Source organism: Macrobrachium rosenbergii, chromosome 23 (genome assembly GCF_040412425.1).
Source record: "Macrobrachium rosenbergii isolate ZJJX-2024 chromosome 23, ASM4041242v1, whole genome shotgun sequence".
Classification (NCBI taxonomy): Eukaryota; Metazoa; Arthropoda; class Malacostraca; order Decapoda; family Palaemonidae; genus Macrobrachium; species Macrobrachium rosenbergii.
Window position 1 is genome coordinate 9452855 of NC_089763.1, and position 18419 is coordinate 9471273.

At 45.4% G+C, this 18419-nt stretch overlaps 1 protein-coding gene across 1 annotated transcript in view; it reads left to right on the forward strand.

Annotated features, from left to right (window-relative positions):
- Positions 1 to 18419, forward strand: part of LOC136851002 (uncharacterized) — a 146680-nt gene that overhangs the window by 82087 nt on the left and 46174 nt on the right. The window lies entirely within an intron of this gene.

The window sequence follows — 18419 nt, forward strand, 5'->3', positions numbered from 1 at the left end:
AGGATTTGAGATCATCCTAACACGGCTTAGGAATGGCCATACCCGCTTCACCCATAGTTATATTTTAAGGGAGCCAGTGCCCCAGTTTGTGCACACTGTGGTGATTAGCTGTTCGTTGAGCACATGCTGGTGCACTGTTCTAGATATAATCCCCTTAGGGCAAAGTACTTATTAGCCGGGAAGACTATTTTAGAAATTTTAAATGATGGTGTTGAGGTAGATAACCTTATGGGTTATCTGAGAGAATCTGATCTTTTTAATGAGATATAATTTAGTATATTTATTAAAGATTTGTCATATTTTATATGTTAAGTATATATTGTAAATATACTATATTGCAATACACTCCCTGAACACCTGAATTAGGCCTGGTTACCTACCAGCCCGAACTATATCCCCAACTCATTACCCACTAAGTGGGTAATTAACTGTCAGCGTTACCAATGCTTACAGGAAAATCTTGTCAAATGAGTTACCTAGCGTACCGTTGGCAACACTGCTGCAAGTCCCGGCTGTGTATGGCCGAGGTCCTCAATTGCTTTTTGTTCGCCGTGCTGCTAGGACTTGTCCTACATCAGGCGAATTTTTGGTTATAAGCCCGACCCCCATATTTTCGTTTTTTGGATTGGATAACGACTTGGACTGGTTTTGATCGCCCCCTTCTCTCCTGGATTGTTCTTTTCTCTGGATTTTTTTTTACCTCTCCCGTTTTGACTTGGCCTGGCTTTGGTTTTTTGAAATGGATAAAATGGATAAGACACCACCTTTGGACAACACCTCGGCTTCCACATCTGCTTCTGCCGTGACGACGGAGATCGCTACCGCTGGAGAAACTGCAGCCCATCATTCGTTCACCGCCTGCAAGAAAAGGATGAGTACCCTTAAAAACGACAGACATTCGTTGTGCATAAATTGCAGGAAGGTACAATGTAAAGTCACATTGCGATGTGATTATGGTGTAGGTCTTGGTCGACAGCACAGATGGAAGATTATCTCAAGTATAGGAATCATTAGCTTCTAAGAGTAAACGTAAGGATTCAGTGGTAGAGACTCAGGGTTTTGACAAAGAGGCTTTAGAGTCAGAATTATTTAGGAAATTAGAAGACAAATTGTCAGCCAGCATGTCTAGTTTGTTTTCAAGTTTCATGTCAAAACTAACAGAGATAAAAGATCAGGATAAAGGTAATAGGGACACAGAACCTAATCGCTCTTTTTCAGCTCCCCTGCCTGTTCCAGAACCAGCCCTAACGGGTGCCGGTATAGAGGGATGAAGAAATTTGTTTTTATTTAGCATTTCCCAATGTTTTTGTGAGAGAGAGAGAGAGAGAGAGAGAGAGAGAGAGAGAGAGAGAGAGAGAGAGAGAGAGAGAGAGCGAGAGTAACGTAATTGTCGTTGTGAGTGGTTCGGTTGTTGGAGTTCGTTTCTGGCGCTGTCTGTCTGTCTGTCGGTCTGTCGGGAGTTTTTCGGTTTTGGGGAAGTCTTGGGCAGTTGAGGTCCAACCTTGAAAGTGAACGGGAGTTCGTCTGTTTTTTGGGACCACATTAATGGTTCATGTGTCTCTTCTTTTTTTTTGTTTGTTCGTTGTTGGTGGAGGGTCGGTTTAAGTTTTTGTTTTTGTGGTTGTGTGCTGTGATTGGCGACCGTGGACCTTATCCATCTCCAGCAACCGAAGATCAGGGTGAGTGTTGCGTGTTGTGTTGTTTGTGGGTGTGAATTCACACATAACATTTGGCGCCCAACGTGGGCGGCTGGTATTGCAGCTGCAGTTGAGATTGGTGGCTGGTAGTGTGACTGAAGAGAAGGATGGAAGAGGAACTGGTGAGGTTGAGAGAGGAGAATACGTGGTTGAGGGGTGAGAATGAGAGATTGAGGAGTCAGTTGGAGGAGATGGGGGGAATGCTAAGAAGTGCGAAAGAAGAAATGAAAGGGGAGATGAAAGAGTCAGAAGAGAGAATGGAAGAGAGGGTGGATAAAAAGTTGGAGGGAATGATGAAAAGTGTGGAAGAAATGATGAAAGGTAGGTTCAAGGGTGGTTTTGGAGAAGGGGCTGTTGGAGGCAGGTCCTCTGGAACGTGTGAAGGGGCAAGAGAGAAAGAAAAGGAGGAAGAAGTGAATGGAAGCGTGAGTGATGAAAGTGATGTGGAAATAGGAAGTAAGAAACGAGAGAATGAAAGGCAGGGTAAGGAAAAGGGGAATGAAAAGCAAGGGAAGGAACGGAGGGAAAGTAAGGATAAGTCAGGGGAGGAAAAAGGGAAGAAGGGAAAGGGAAATGAAATTGGTAAGAAGGGTAAGGAAGTGGGAAAGGCAGGAAAGAAGGGAGAGGGTGAAGGCAGTAGTGATAGTGAGGTGGATGGAGGTGAGTGGATAAAAGTGGATAAAAAGAGGGGGAAGAAGAGTGTAATGAGTAAGATGAATGTAAGTGCGGAAGTGGACTCTTTGTATTCGGAAGAGGAGTATGAAAGGACAGAGTGAAAGTAGCGAAAGTGAGAGTGAAAGTGAGAAAGAAGTGAAAAGGCTATGTATGTGAGGGAGGTACCCGGTGTGAAAGGTATAATGAGTATGGAAGTAGGGATGTGCATGATTTCTGTAGGGAGTATGAAAGGTTTTGTCAGGATAAGTATGGGGAAAGTAAGAGAGTGTGGGCACAAGAATTAGGAGAATATTTGACTGGGTTTTTGCTTGATATGTATAGGGTTATTATGAGTGTGGGAGATGTTGAGTATGACAAGGTGAAAGCTAGACTAGTTGAGCAAGCGGGCGTATGAAGCGAGTGTTAAGTATAAGAGGAAGAATGAATTTGATGAGGCAAGAATGAAAGCTGGGGAAACCTTGTCACTGTATGCTTGTAGGCTGGAGACGTTGGCAAGGAAGAAGTTTGGGGATGATGGGATAGATGAATGTAAGGAGTTAGTACAGAAGTTGTTAGGGACAGTGCCAGATGGAGTTAGAGAATCTGTGAACTTGAAGCGGAAGGAGAAGAAAAGATGGACGAATGAAAGGTTGACTTGGGGAGAAATTTTGGAAATTGTAGAAGATTATGAGCTTGACAGGGTTATAAAAGAGAGTAGAAGTGTAAGTGTAAGGGCTGGGGTAGATGAGAGAGTGCCAGAGTTTGGAAGCTTTAGGGATGCAGTGTTGAGGGGCCCAATGAGAATGGCCGATAGTGTAATAGATAGGAGTGTAAGAGCAAGTAATGTGGAGGTGCCAGTGAGGATGAATGATGGGTTTGTAAGGGAACAACGGGTTGGACGGGTTAGGGATAGTAGTGTACAAAGGGAAGGTCGGTGAGTGGAAGTCGAGCGAAGTGTTTTAGATGTGGAAAGGAAGGACATACAAAGAATGAGTGTAGGTGGGCTTTAGGAGCGTGTTTGGTGTGGGCAATCGGGACATTTGGTAAGGGAGTGTACGAAAGATAGGGGTTAAATGCTACAGGTGCGGACAGGTGGGTCATATTGCTAATGGTTGTAGGGGTTTCAGTGAATGTAATATGTGGCAACTGTGGTAAGAATGGGCATTATGCAGAATGTGTTCAGAACCGAGAGCGAAGTGTGTCGAATGTGGAATGGAAGGGCATGTATCAAGTGTATGTAGACGAAAGAGGGTGACTGTGACAGCGAATTCGGGAAACTGAATGTGAAGGGGTTCAAATGGGTGGATCCTCCAGGATGCAAGCGGTGCGTGTGATGCATGTCGTGAGGGGTTGTTGCATGAGGGAGGTTTTGCTGGAAAGACTGACGAGTGCATGAGTGTGCAAGTGTGTTGTAAGGGAGTAAGATTGATTGCCTTAGTAGATACCGGGTGTATTATGAATGTCATATTTAAGAATGGATGTGAGAAATTGAGGAATACGTGTGAGATTAGGAACTGTCAGGGGAAGTAAGAGGGATTGGAAATTTAGGGATAGCAGTGGTTGGAAGAGTGTGTGAACGGTTAGAAATTGGGGTGTAGTGATGGATGAAAGTGATTTTTGTGTGATTGAGAGTACGAATGATAAATATGATATTTTATTGGGATGTGAGTTTTGAAAAAAATGCGGGATGGTGGTCCGTCCTAGTATGAATGTAATTGAATTATGTATGAAAGGGGATGTGCTTGGGGATTTGTATTTGGGGAAGGATGGTAGGGTTGAGCAAAAATTGTGGAAGAGAGTGCCTGTAATTGCGACAGAGAGGGTAAAAGTGCCACATGAGATTGGAGAAGTTGTGAGTGTGAAAGTGGCATGGCCGGATAGCCTCGGGATAGCCAACAATGATAGGTGTGAGTATGTGGTTGAGGAATAGACATAAATAAATTAGTCATGGCAAATGTGTGTATATGATGGGGTTTTGAACATGGGAGATCCGAGGGTATATATAACGTCATTGCCGAGTGTCAGGAAGAAGCGAGTCCGAGGAATATGTGAGGGAGATTGCGTGGGAATATTACGTATGTTGGTGAATGTGGATGATGAGAGTGCGTGAAGGTACGGCAGGTGATGACAGGTGATTTGAAAGGAGCTAATGATTGGACGTATGAGGAGTTGAAAGAAAGAGTAAAGGTAGATGAAAATGTAAGTGATAACGTAAGAGAACGATTGAGGAGAATGTTGTGGGATAGGCAGGGGGCATTGAGTCGTGGTGACGAGGATTTTGGGGATCAAGCTTCGAATTTAAAATAGTTCTGGAAGACGACACCCCCCTATATCAGCGTCCCGACATTTTTTCTCCGTCTATCAATCGTGAGATAGAGGAGCAGTGTGAGGAGCTTGAGAGGGTGGGAGTGATTGAAAGGAGTACGAGTGCCTGGAATAGCCCCATTGTACCAGTCTCGTAAGCCAGATGGAAGTTTGCGAATGTGTGTGGATTATCGGAAGGTGAATGAAGTAACTGTGAAAGAGCGATTCCCGATGAATGTGGTGTCTGATTGTGTGTACAAGATGAATGGAATGAAAGTGTTTACAAAATTAGATTTGGTAAGGGGCTATTACCAGATGCCTCTGGAGGAAGGAGCAGGCATATTACGGCCTTTTCTAGTAGTTCCTGCCACTACCAGTTCCGGAGATTAAGTTTCGGACTGGCTAATGCGCCTGCTGCCTTCCAAAGGGCAATGAATGTGGTTCTGGCTGGGTTTGATTGCAAGAAGGTAACTGTTTTTATAGATGATATTTTGATTGCAGAGTGAGACTGTAGAAGAGAATATGGAACTGCTTGAACGAGTGTTAGAAAGGTTGGAAGAAGTAGGAATAAAAGTAAAACTTGAAAAGTGTGCTTGGTTGGCTGGGGAGGTGGAATTCCTAGGGCATATGGTGAGTGGAAGAGGTGTAAGGAAGAGTGATAAGTTCTTGAATAAGGTAAAGGAATTTCCACGTCCCGGACCGTGCGTGAGTTGAAAGGATTTTTGGTTTAATTGAGTTTGGAAGGAAGTTTATAAAAGATTGTTCAGGGATCGGAAACCACTTACTGAATGGACGGGGAAGAGAAATTGTGTAAGATTGAAATGGGATGAGCGAATGATCGAAGCGTTCGAGAGATTGAAAGAGGAGGCTGCAAGAGACGTGGCGTTGGCTTTCCGGACTATAGTGAGAATGCGAATAAACTAGAACTGTATACGGATGCAAGTAAATATAGTATGGGAGGATGCTTGGTACAAATGCAGAAGGCGAATGGGGAGAACAATTGAGATTAATTGTGTATGTGAGCAAGGCGTTTGGAAAGGCAGAGTTGAAATATTCGGTGATTGAAAAGGAATTGGCTGCAATAAGGTTTTGTGTGAAAGCGTTGAAAGTATTTTTGTATGGGGTAGATTTTGTGATATGGACGGACCATCGACCGCTAGTATATATGGTTAAAAAGGAGAGTGTGAATGCTAGAATTAAAGAGAACGATAGAGGATTTGAATGAGTTTAGTTTTAAGGTAGAGTATGTACAAGGTAGACAGAATATTGTTGCAGATGCTATGTCGCGTATGTGGACTGAACGAGATGATAGGGTTAGGAGGCGACTGGGACCCGGACCAAGTACCTGTAGGATTTGTGGTAAAGCAACAGTATGTAGGGGAGAATCGAGTGTGGGAAATGTCTGTTTTGGGGTTGAGTAATTTGGAAACAAATGAGTTGATTGACGGAGTACCTGCAAGCATGAACGAGTTCACGTGAAAAGGTGATGAATGAGATGCCGGAAGGAGGAGTGCGCGAGGAAGGAAGGGAATTAGATGAGGAGGAAAAGTTAGTGAAAGTGTTGTTGGTAGTGGCTGAAATGTTTAAAATTACAGTACGATTGTTCTTTGGATGGAATAGGCCGGTGGAGTATAAAGGAAGGGTGAATGAAAATGGTACGAATGTGATTTTAAATGTTCACTGTGGAAAGGATACTTGTAGCTGGCTGGTTAAGAAAGGTGATTGTGGGAAAATGAGGGAATAAGGGTAGGGTTGAGGATATTGTTGAAGATGAATGCGATGAGGATGGTTGTGAGGAAGCTAAGCAGGTGAATGTAGCCGTGAGAGCGTGTATGCATGAAGCGAAAGGTAAATTAGTAACGAATGTAGTGGTGGATCAGAATAAATATTGTACTTTGGTAGACACGGGAGCACAAGTGTCGTTAGTGAGTAGTACAGTAGTTAGTGAATTGGAAAGGTGCGATTGGGATATAAAAAGAAAATCAACGAGTGTAAGGATACATGGTTTGGGACAAGGGAGTGTGTTAGTATGGGAGGAGGTACAATTAAAAATTCAGTTAGGGGGATTTGAAATAATACATAATTTTGTAGTTATGGATGAGAATGATATGCCAACATGTTTTTATTAGAATTGATTTTATGAGAATGCATGATATAAGTGTGGATGTCGGGAGGGGAATTTCAGGAAAGGGCGGCAGGGAGATAACGAAGGTTAAAGGAGGGGATGTGTCTAAAACTAGTTTTGTAGGTATGGTAGATATTGCAAGGAGTGAAAATGATTTGTTGAGTGAAGAGGAAATTAAGCAGATGCAAAATCAGTGCATGAAAATAAATATGTTAAGAGAGTGTGTGTTAGGGGTGTAAGAGTAGGAAGTTGGCCGTCTGAGTTAGAAGTGTATAAGCGAAGTGCTAAGAGATTTGTTGTATGTAAAGGTATAGTTTATTTTTGCATCAGGAAGGAATATGGGATGGGGAAGTGTATGTGCCAGTATTTTCGGAAGACGAGCCGTGGGTATGTGTTTATTGGTGCATAATAGGTTTGGGCATCTGGGGAAAAATAAATTATGGGAATGTATGAGAGAGAGATTGTATGTGCCTGGATTGAGTAAAATTTGTGCGGATGTAGCGATTACGCAGCGGACTGTCAGAAGGGTAAGTATCAGAGTGTGCATGCGAATCCACCTGTGTTGCGATTGCAGATGAAAGAGTTATTTGAGATGGTTGTGATTGATTGTGTGTCGTTGCCTGTGACTGCTAGAGGGCATGTGGGAATGGTTGTAATGGTAGATCATTTGAGTAAGTTTGCATATGCGGTAGCGATTCGGAACAAAAAGAGTGAGACTGTAGCGAGAATGGTGGGTCAAGTGATGTTGCCAATGTGTGTGTGCAAGCCGACGTGAATGTTGAGTGACAATGGGCCTGAATTTGTTGGATGGGAGTTTGAGCAAATGTTGCGTGACTGGGGCATAGAACATGTGTACTCTCGCGTATATGCCCAGTGCGAATGGATTGGCGGAACGAGCGGTGAGAACGTTGACAGAGATATTACGTATGATGAGTGAATGTGATAATGATTGGGATGTAACGTTGGGCGGCGTTGTAGGTATACAACGCCACCGTGCATATGGGTATTGGTATGTCTCCGTGTAAATATGTGTTAAATTTTGAAAAGATAGTGAGACCGAGATTGGGTCTATCTGAGAATGATAGGGAGGTATGGAAGAAGGCGCATGAAAGGTTTGAAAGTTACAAGGTGAGCGAGAAAGTGTTGAAAGAAGTAATCGAAAGAGGCGGTTGAATGTAAATAAAGTGCGTGAAAAATTTGAGGGTCCGTATGAGGTGTTGGAAGTTGGTCCCAGTGGGCTTAGTTATGTTGTAGGGGAAGTGTGTGTAGATGGTAGTGTGAGAGAAATGCGAGCGCATCACAACCAATTGCGTAGATGGAAGGATGTACCGGAATATGTGAGAGAGAATGGGGTGTATAAATGGTTGAAATCGAATGTGGGTGAACCAAGTATGCATGAGAGCTTGTGTATGGAGGATCAGCAATTTGTTTTGATAGAGTATGGTAAAAAACGTAAGAAAAGGAAGAACGTAAGTAAACTGAATGGTCGTAAGTTGTGTGATAGGGTGTGAGTGCCAAAGTGGAAATGAATGATAAAGCGTGTAATACGGATGAATGGGATGGTATGAATAGAACGTTATAGCATATGCGGGTTTGATATAACTGAGTTGACTGAACGTGTAGGGGTTAGTGAACGGTTGGAGGTAGCGAAAGTGTAAGAGTAAGAGAGCGTAGCAGTAATATACGAGTGATTGAAAGCATGAATGAATCGTTGCAAGAATTGGAAAGGTCAATGAGCGAATGGGATGGGTTAGTTGAAGAATTGGGGAGGTATTTGGGAACGAGTTAGAGGGTATAGATGAGATTGTGGATGAAATTGAGAGTGGTAATAGTGAAGAAGATAGCGTGAATCTGAGAGAGAATGGAGGAGAAGATGTGAGTTTGAATGTTGCTAGAAGAGAGAATGATTCTGAGAGAATGATTGCGTGCCGCATGAACGCGATCTAGAGGACCTGCTAGTGAGCATCCGTGGGTGTTGCGTAAAGGCGATTTGAAAGAGGTGTGAAAGGTGTTGGTTGGGAAATGCTAAAAGGGGGAGAAATATAGAGGATGAAGAAATTTGTTTTTATTTAGCATTTCCCAACGTTTTGTGAGAGAGAGAGAGAGAGAGAGAGAGAGAGAGCGAGTGTAATTGTCGTTGTGAGTGGTTCGGTTGTTGGAGTTCGTTTTACGGCGCTGTCTGTCTGTCTGTCGGTCTGTCGGGAGTTTTTCGGTTTTGGGGAAGTCTTGGGCAGTTGAGGTCCAACCTTGAAAGTGAACGGGGAGTTTGTCTGTTTTTTTGGGACCACATTAATGGTTCATGTGTCTCTTCTTTTTTTTTGTTTGTTCGCTGTTGGTGGAGGGTCGGTTTAAGTTTTTTGTTTCGTGGTTGTGTGCTGTGATTGGCGACCGTGGACCTTATCCATCTCCAGCAACCGAAGATCAGGGTGAGTGTTGCGTGTTGTGTTGTTTGTGGGTGTGAATTCCGCCACACCGGGGGTCATGGAGAACCGCAAACCTCAAAGGTAGGATCTACCGGCCCCCCCGGCGCGGAGCAGGCAGTGTCAGCAGCAGATTTCCCCTTTCACCCTGGTAACGTAAGTCCTAAGGTAAAATCAAATTTAGGATTGACGCAGACAGTTAGGGATAGGACGGTAGTAGAGAATCAGGAAGATAGGTTGAAGGTGCAGTCGGAGTCAGGTGTCATTAAGGTTGCGGCTCCCTTGTTGGATCCAACAGCGGTTCTTTTTCCCGCAGTAGGCTCTCTGCAACAAAAGGTTGCAAAATCGGTAGAGGATGATTCAATTTTGTTCCTAGCTCTTCTGGTTTGGATAGGTTGGAAAGTATCCCTTCCTCTTCTTCGAAGTTTCTGTTTCCCCCTGGGAATAAACCTTCGTCCCTTTCAGAGTCTAATTCAGTAGATCAGTTGCTGAACATTGCAGAGTATAATGCTGATCTGTTGGGACTCTCTAAAGGCTACAGATCTTTGGTTAGAAATTGTTTTAATATTGGTTTTTCCAAAATTTTTGAGCATGTTTTGAAAAATCTACCGGAATTCACAAATGATGCTTTACAGGATTATCAGGGGGGAACAGATTTGGTCTATTTTCTTTCCTTAAAATCTATGGCCTCTTCTGTATCTACAGACATCTCTTCCCCTATGGTTTCAAAATCTTCTATGGCTTTTTCTCAACCTTCCGTTTCGGGTCATTCTTCGGGGAGACTTTCGGTTTCTTCTCTCGCTCATCCGAGCTCTCTACCATTAACGGACTTGCCTTCGGGACAATCTTCCATAAATCATATGACTTCTCATCCTCCGGAGCTAGTTGCTGCGGCATCTGGCAGTGCGACTCTTCCCGTGTTCAATGTTTCGGCTCCGGTAGTCTCAACAATCACTCCGGTAGTTAGGTTTGCTGGTAACCTATCATCCACAATCGCTTCGGGTTCGGTACCTCGCAGTTTCCCATGCGAAACTCCTGTGAGCTCCGGCCCATCTGGTACGTTCTCCACATGTATGACGTCATCGGCAGGGTCTCCGGTGGTTACCCCGAGTGTGGCTTCTTCTCTCTTCCCTCCTACTGTACCTTCCTTCTCTACCTTTCCAACAGGTTTCTCTGTTCCTCCGGTTAGGACGGTTTTTGTAGGTTCGGGTTCGGTTGCGGGTCAGCAGGGTTTTTTCCCACCTTGTTCTGCTTCCGCAAATAGCGGAGTGTCTGCTGCTGCGGTTCCTCATCCGCATGCTTCTGTTATTCAGACTAGTTTGGGGTTGGCGAGTGTTGCGGCTTCTCCGTTTTCTGAGGTGGGCGTGGTTCGCCCAGGTGTGTCTGGCTCAAACGTAGCTCCACCGTTGTTGGAGAGTGCGGGTTTTGCGCAACCCTTCTCGGCTGCCCGCAACATGATTGCGACTGATCCCTCAGGTGTTCGTCTTGCGCACTCAGGTATTTCATGTTCCGGGTTAACTGATCCAGCGTTTTCTAGGGATCAGCCTGTCTCTGTTCCTGTCTCGACTCGGTCGGATCTTTCTGATAAGGATTTCTCTTGCAAGGAAGAGGATCCGGTACCGGAAGCCTGTTCTCCTTCAGCGAACGAACGCAGTACAAGCGGATGGTGGACTTCATTCATGCTCTTTATCCACAGTCAAGGCTCGGAAGAACCTTTTCAACCTAATCAGGCGATGTTTGAGTCACTGTTTAACGACGAAACCAGTGGTGGCTCATGCACCAAAGAATCTAGTTTGGTTTGGCCGTGTCGAGCAGGCATTGAGGGAGGCGGACGGTAGGTTAGCGGCATTAATTGGGTCGGGTAGACAGGATTCCACCTTGCCTCCTTCTTGTAAGGGTTTTTACAAGGTTGCGGGTAACCCATCTGCGGGTGTTAGGGTCCCTCTTAATGAATCAGTGGAAGCTCTTCTATCTAGGGTCCCTTCTTCGAATCGTTTGGTTTCTGTCACGGCGAGAGAAGCGGGTATTTTGGAAGACACTTTTCGTACTCAGTCGGAGGCTCTATCTCATTCGATGTGGATGTTATCTGGTTTAATAGGGTTCCTTAAACAGGACGGTTATTCTCCCTCGGACCCGGCTTTGTTTGACAACCTCATCACTTCGGTGTCAATGGGACTGGCCTATCAGGCAAACATTTCGGCCGGTTGTACAACCTTCTTCGGTAAGAAAAGAAGGGATTTCTTTCTGAACCATCTACCTCCGCATTATCCAGATATTCACAAAAGGGCTCTGTTGAGAGCTCCTTTGGCGCTCAGCAACAGTCTTTTCAGGGAGGAAGATGTAGCGTCGATGGTAAATTTCGTTTCCTCTTCTTCAGCTGTCGAGCCACAGCAAGCCATGATTCGGGTGGCAACACAGTCCGCTAGGTCACCGAGAGGTTCCAGGATGACATCACCAGCCAAGCGGAAGCGTTCCAAATCACCAACCAGGTCCCCTAAGAAAGTCCGCTTCTCATCCAAGACTTCAGCTTCTACTTCAGATCCGAAACCTTCTGTCCTTAAGAAGGGTTTTCGGAAATAGGAGACACTTCCCTCGTCTGCACCGGTAGGAGGTTGCCTAGCTCCATTCTGGGAAACCTGGAAGGAGTGTGGCGCGGGAGAGTTGGGTAGTGGAGGTGTTAAGGAGGGTACAGAGTCCCTTTTGTTCTCTTCCTCCGCTATCCAGCTCACGGTTCATCTTCCCAGTTATTCCCCTTCCTCCATCAGGGGAATAGCTTTAGCAGCAGAAGTCCGAGCCCTCTTGGAGAAGGGAGCATTAGAACCCGCTCCTTCTTCCCCAGGCTTTTACAGTCGGATTTTTGTGGCTCCAAAGTCGGGAGGCTTGGAGACCCATCATAGATCTCTCGAGTCTCAACCGGTTCATCACCTCCCCGAAGTTTCATATGGAAACTTCTCAGTCGGTGCTGCGGTCGGTCCGGAGAGATGACTGGATGATTTCAGTGGACCTCAAGGACGCTTATCTCTAGGTTCCGGTCCATCCGGAATCTCGGAAGTTCCTTCGATTCTCGGGTCCAACTGGAACATTTCATTTCAGAGTCCTCTGCTTCGGTCTGACCACAGCACCTCAAGTCTTTACGAGAGTGATGTCTCCTATTTCAGAGATAATGCATCGTCGGGGTTTCAGGATGAGGCGATACCTCGACGATTGGTTAGTTCAGGCTTCGTCAGTAGAGGAAGTTTTGCAGGCGAGGACTTCTTACTGAATTTGTGTCAAAAGTTGGGAATACGCATCAACTTGGAAAAGAGTTCTTTGATTCCAGCTCAGACAAAAACGCGTATTTAGGAATAACGATTCAGACGCGTCGTTTGAGGGCTTTCCCGACAGAGGAACGAGTTTTGGCAATTCTGAGCCAACTAGAAACATTCAGATCAACAGAGCGCAACCTGTGAGCCTATGGAAGAGCTTGCTGGGCAGGATGGCCTCCCTCTCTCTCCTAATTCCAGGGTCTCGTCTCCGGATGCGTTCTCTTCAGGCATGTCTCAGGAATCGCTGGGACTTTCGGGAAGAGAACGCGCGTTCATAGTCTGGGACGATTCTTGCCTGAAGGATCTTCGGTGGTGGTCAGAAGAATATCATCTGACCATGGGCGTGGAGATTGGACTCCCCCATTCAGATTTCCATCTGTACACAGATGCCTCGGATCAGGGTTGGGGAGCAACCCTGGAGGAATGTCAGGCCAGAGGCCTTTGGACGAATCTGGATCGGAGGGAGTCCATCAACCACAGGGAACTACGAGCAGTAGAAGAGGCTCTAGGTTGCTTCGCAGATCAGATAAGCAACAGGACGGTAGCGCTCTTTTGCGACAACGTAACTGCTGTGTCATACCTCAAGAAGGAGGGGGGGACAAAATCGCAAATTTTGAATCAAGTCGCCCAGAGAATTCTCCGCTGGTGCGAGTGCCACAGGACTACTCTCGTTCCTCAATTCGTGTCGGGAAAACTCAACGTTTTGGCGGACGCCCTAAGCCGATCGCAAGAGGTTCTAGGGGGGGAATGGACGCTAGTGCAGGAGGAAGTTCAACTTCTATTGAAGAAATGGCCAGCAACCATAGACCTGTTCGCTACGAGACTAAACTTTCGCCTCCCAGTATACTTCTCCCCAGTAGAAGATCCCATGTCGTTCGGGACGGACGCCATGTTGCACTCTTGGAACGACATGCAAACATATGCATTCCCTCCATTCGGAATGATTCAACAAGTGTTGATGAAACTCAGGAACTCCTACAACGCCGAGATGACGTTGATTTGCCCTTTCTGGCCTCAAAGACCTTGGTTCCTGGACCTTCTCGATTTACTGATAGATGTTCCGGTTTTCCTACCAGAGAGGAAAGATCTTCTCAGACAGCCGCACTTCCATCACTTCCACCGGAACCTCCGCGTGCTGAAGCTAGCTGCGTGGAGACGATCCAGCGAGCAGCATGTCATGCCGGACTCTCTAAGGCAGTGGCTCGCCAACTGTCTTTCTGTCTGAGAAGATCATCCAGAAAACTATATCAGGCCAAGTGGGCGGTTTATCGCAGTTGGTGCCGGAACCAAGGTCATCGTATTTCACTTCCAACGGTAGCGAAAATAGCGGATTTTCTACTTTTTCTGAGGAAAGAAAAGAAATTATTGTACTCTACGATTGCCGGTTACAGATCAATGCTTAGTGGTACTTTCCGTTTCCATCTTCCGGAATTGGCGATCAGTAGAATACTTCACGATCTCTTAAGGTCTTTTAAGATAGAACGTCCAGTTCTTCCTCTTCGGGCACCATCGTGGGATTTAGCGGCGGTATTGACTCTCCTTAGGTCGTCAGAATACGAGCCATTAGAAGCACTGTCATTAAGACAGTTAACGAAAAAGGTATTATTTCTAGTTGCTCTGGCCACAGCTGAAGAGTAGGAGAGATTCGGGCTGTCTCAAGAACTGTATCTTTCTTAGGGAAAGATATTTTTCTGTCATATTTGCCGGAATTTGTAGCTAAAAAGGAATCGGAATCGAATCCTTTACCCAGAGCGTTTAGAGTAACGTCTTTAGAAGATTTCGTCGGAGGTGACGCTTCAGAAATGCTATTATGCCCGGTCAGGGCGCTGAAGGCTTATTTATTACGCACAGAAAAGATGTTACCCCGCCCGAGAACGCTATTCGTTTCTCCCAGACATCCTTCACACTCGATCTCGAAGAATGCTATTAGTTTTTTCTTAAGAGAGGTGATACAACAAGCGTCGGCAAATTCTTTGACTCTTTCGGAACCATCAAACTCCTCTGAGCGCCCAAGAGCTCATAGTATTAGAGGGGTGGCGACATCGTCGGCATTTCTCAAGAATTTCTCGGTGTCGGCAATCTTAGAAGCAGCTACTTGGAAATCAGTATCAGTTTTCACTTCTTTCTACCTTAAGGACATTCAATTCTTGTCGGAAAAGGGTTACTCGCTGGGTCCTTTTGTGGCGGCCAATTCAATTCTTTAGTAAAGGGTAGACTAAGGGTGGGGGTGGGGAGAGTAGGGACAAGGTTAGACAGCATAAGATAGGTGAGTAGAACTGTCAGTGAATCGGAATTCATTTACGGAACACAAGATGTTTTTTTTACAATTAAATGAGGTTAGGTATATCCAGGTGGTTTTCAGCTCGATTTATTCACCCTCTCGGCACAGCATCGATGGCAACGGACGGCAATGATTCGAAGCTCGACTGCACACTCAACTTATCCTCCGTACATGAGAGGCTACAATAGCCACATGGGAGGCTCGTCGTTCCCCTCCATATATGAGAGGCTACCAATAGCCACATGGGAGGTTCGCCAGACTCCGCTACATGCGAGGCATTGATTAGCCACATGGGAGTTAGTTTCCCTTCTTTCCGTGGGAGGTTTTCTTTGAATACCACATGGGAAGTAGCTCGACCCAGACAGTACCGTGACTCGAGACTGACGTTAAGGGTACTCTCTCCTTTCAGGCATCCCCACCTGCCGAGTAGACAACCAGGTGAGGTTTGTTTTTTATATGCATAGTAGACGATAATGAGTTACCTGCTTTACTTGTTGGTAGGTCGGTCTGACTTAATTGAACCCACCTCCACTAAATTTTGTTAATTGGGCTAATTCAGGTGTTCAGGGAGTGTATTGCAATATGAAGTTTTCATAATAAAACTAATATTGTAATACTTACCTGAACACCTGAATGATTCCCACCCTCCTCCCCACTTCAATCTGATTAATGAATAACGCAATTGGGGACCTCGGCCATACACAGCCGGGACTTGCAGCAGCGTTGCCAATGGTACGCTAGGTAACTCATTTGACAAGATTTTCCTGTAAGCGTTGGTAACGCTGACAGTTAATTACCCACTTTGTGGGTAATGAGTTGGGGATATAGTTCGGGCTGGTAGGTAACCAGGGCTAATTCAGGTGTTCAGGTAAGTATTACAATATTAGTTTTATTATGAAAACTTCATTTTTAGATTTATTTTTTATGGTTTTTATCTAATATCATTCTTTATTTTACGTTCATATTTTAACACTGAATTTTACTAGGTGCAGTATGTTATCATTCACCTTTTCATTATCAATCACATCATTAATTTATATATTACGTCTTCATTGCTGCACTGAATAATCCTGATGGGTTCCGGCGCTTGGTCTTCAAGACCTAAATTTCATAATCAATCAGTCACTCATAGGTATGAACTTCCTACCCACGGCAGCCTAAAAATTCAAAATTCGTGGTAGCACTAGCTCTTGTTCCGGTGTAGGTACATGCCCACCCATTATTGGGGACTGTGAGAAACAACTAGGCAGAAAGCTTCAATTTGTTTTCTGCTGGCTCCCGAGTAACATCGGTGGTTTTTTGGCTGCCTACTTCAACGTGTTTTGGATAGTTTTCCGGAGTCTTGGTGAAATACTCTGTTTTTGCACTAGCGCATGAAGATCAGTTATCCATGATTGACTTAATTAGTTAGATTTAGGAATGTCTGACTGTAGCTCTTCGAGTGTTAGGTTTTGCATAGAAGGATGCAAGACTATGTTAGCGAAGTCTTGCTATGACTCACATAAAGTATTTAAAGTGAAGAGGGCAAATTTGTGATGGGGAAACTACTTGTTTAGAATGTAGAGATTGGGACGATGGAAAGTTTTTAGGTCTCATCAAGACAAAATGGATAAAGACAGGAAGAGAAAGGCAGCTGTTAGGGCCGCAAATAAAGCCAGCTTTAGATCCTGTAGAAGTAGCAGATCTTGTAGTAGATGTTTCTTTCTCTTCTCCTAAGAGTCCTGTATCGTCTCCTATTCTTAGCCCCTCTACTCTTATTCCATGTACCCCTGTTCCAGGTTTCCCTGCTCCTGATTGTGACACCATTGCCAGCCTTGAATCAAAGTTTAATAAAAAGTTTGAGTTGTTAGCAAACACTGTGATGGAATTGGGCTCTACTTTTGGAGCCTTCATGGAAAAAGGCAGTGCCCATATTTTTAGTGCAGTGCAAAGTGTAGAGGAGGCGACTGCCCATCCCACTGGTGCTCCTAGACGAAGGTCCCTGTCCTGCTCCCCTGCACTGGGGAGAAGACATACGGGGGTCCAAGGGAGGCCAGGGTAATTTGCCCACGGACAGTTGCCCCCTCTGTCGAGCGTGTTGCCTGGTCCCAGGCTACGACTGGAGCGCCACTGGAAAGGTGTCTCGTTCAGTGTTCATAGTCTGTTGTTGGTTTTGGAAGACTGTGCTGGACGCGAAGCATCAGCGGCGTAGATCTTCTGTCTCTTGACCATTGAAGAGACACTCCGCTGCGGCAGACAGCTCCCCTCCGCCTGTCAAGAAATACAAGGAGGCTAGTGTTAGCCCTCAGCTTCCTGCAGTTTTGCGGCGCCTCCCTCTACATTTTATGCTCGTCCGACTCCATCGGTCTGGGACAGTCTGGAGTACGTCTCTTTCTTTGATCGCCTGGTCTTGATTGCTAAATGTTTGGAAGAACCTATTAGTTGACCTTCTTCTTCATCAAGATCCCGTCTTGCCCCGGAACATCCTTTGTCTCCCGAAGGTGCCACGATGGCTCCTATTAGACATTCTCATTTGACTGATCGCTCGACACTGACACCTGGGCGTCAGTCAACACCGACCACTGAGTCGGTGCCAGTCGTGCCTCAAGTGCATTCTTCGACTCACAATGACTCGTCGCTTGCTCCTATTAAACAACAATTAGATGACCTAATGTCATTCTTGAAAAAGAACCCAACTGTCGCCAAGTCGAAAGACGCCCTTGTCGCCAGTGTCTTCCGATGATGAAGAAGTAGGACAGGATTCTTCGCCTTCGTCATCCTACTCTGCCTTATTAAGATATTTTCTGGATAATTTTCCAGTCTTCTTCTTCACTCCTGCTGCTCTTGTATCTTCTGCTTCAACTTTCCTGATGAGTAAACTTCCCTCAGACAATATGAACCTGCCAAAATTAGTGCTCTCTTTGTCGGCAAAAAAGGTGCTTCAAGAAGTAGACGTCTGGCTGGTGTTGAAGAGGGATCAGGGGAGAGCAATTTTTGCTTTTCCGCCATGCAAGTTGGCCAAGAGAAGCTACCGTTTTAATGAAACCAGAGAAGCTCCTTCTCCTGGAGTTTCTGCCCCCCTCCCAGGAGGACTTTTCTGGACTAGTAGATGCGACACGTCGGTCGGCCTTTTCTGCGGCGAAAGCAATGTTCTCCTCCCCCAAAACCAGACCATCTGACCAGGAACCTGTTTAAGATATTAGAGGTGAATAGTTTCCTCTACTTGACTATTGGCGTGTTGGCCAAGAAAATAGACGATTGTCCTTCACTAGCAGAGGATTCTGTGACAGACTGGTTGGGAGTACTGTCGTGTGCAGATAAGGCAGTAAGGGACAGTTCAGCAAAACTCACCCCTCTTTTTGATGTGTGTGCTGAAAAAGAGAGATTTATGATGTTTGTTCGCCACCAAAGGGGTGACCATTACTCAGAAATCAGTTCTGTTGTTCTTGTATAAATAAAGCCCATTTGTTCCCTCAATACTTAGTGCAAGAGACCTTAACATCGCTTCAGAAGAAGTCTACAAATGGTCTGCTGGCACAATCTACCAAACATCCCAGAGACTCCCCGACCATGACTATGAAGTCGTTTTCTCCCCTCCAATCCCAGCCCTTTCATGGGGGGAAGACAGAAGATCCAATCCAGACCTCGCTCGAA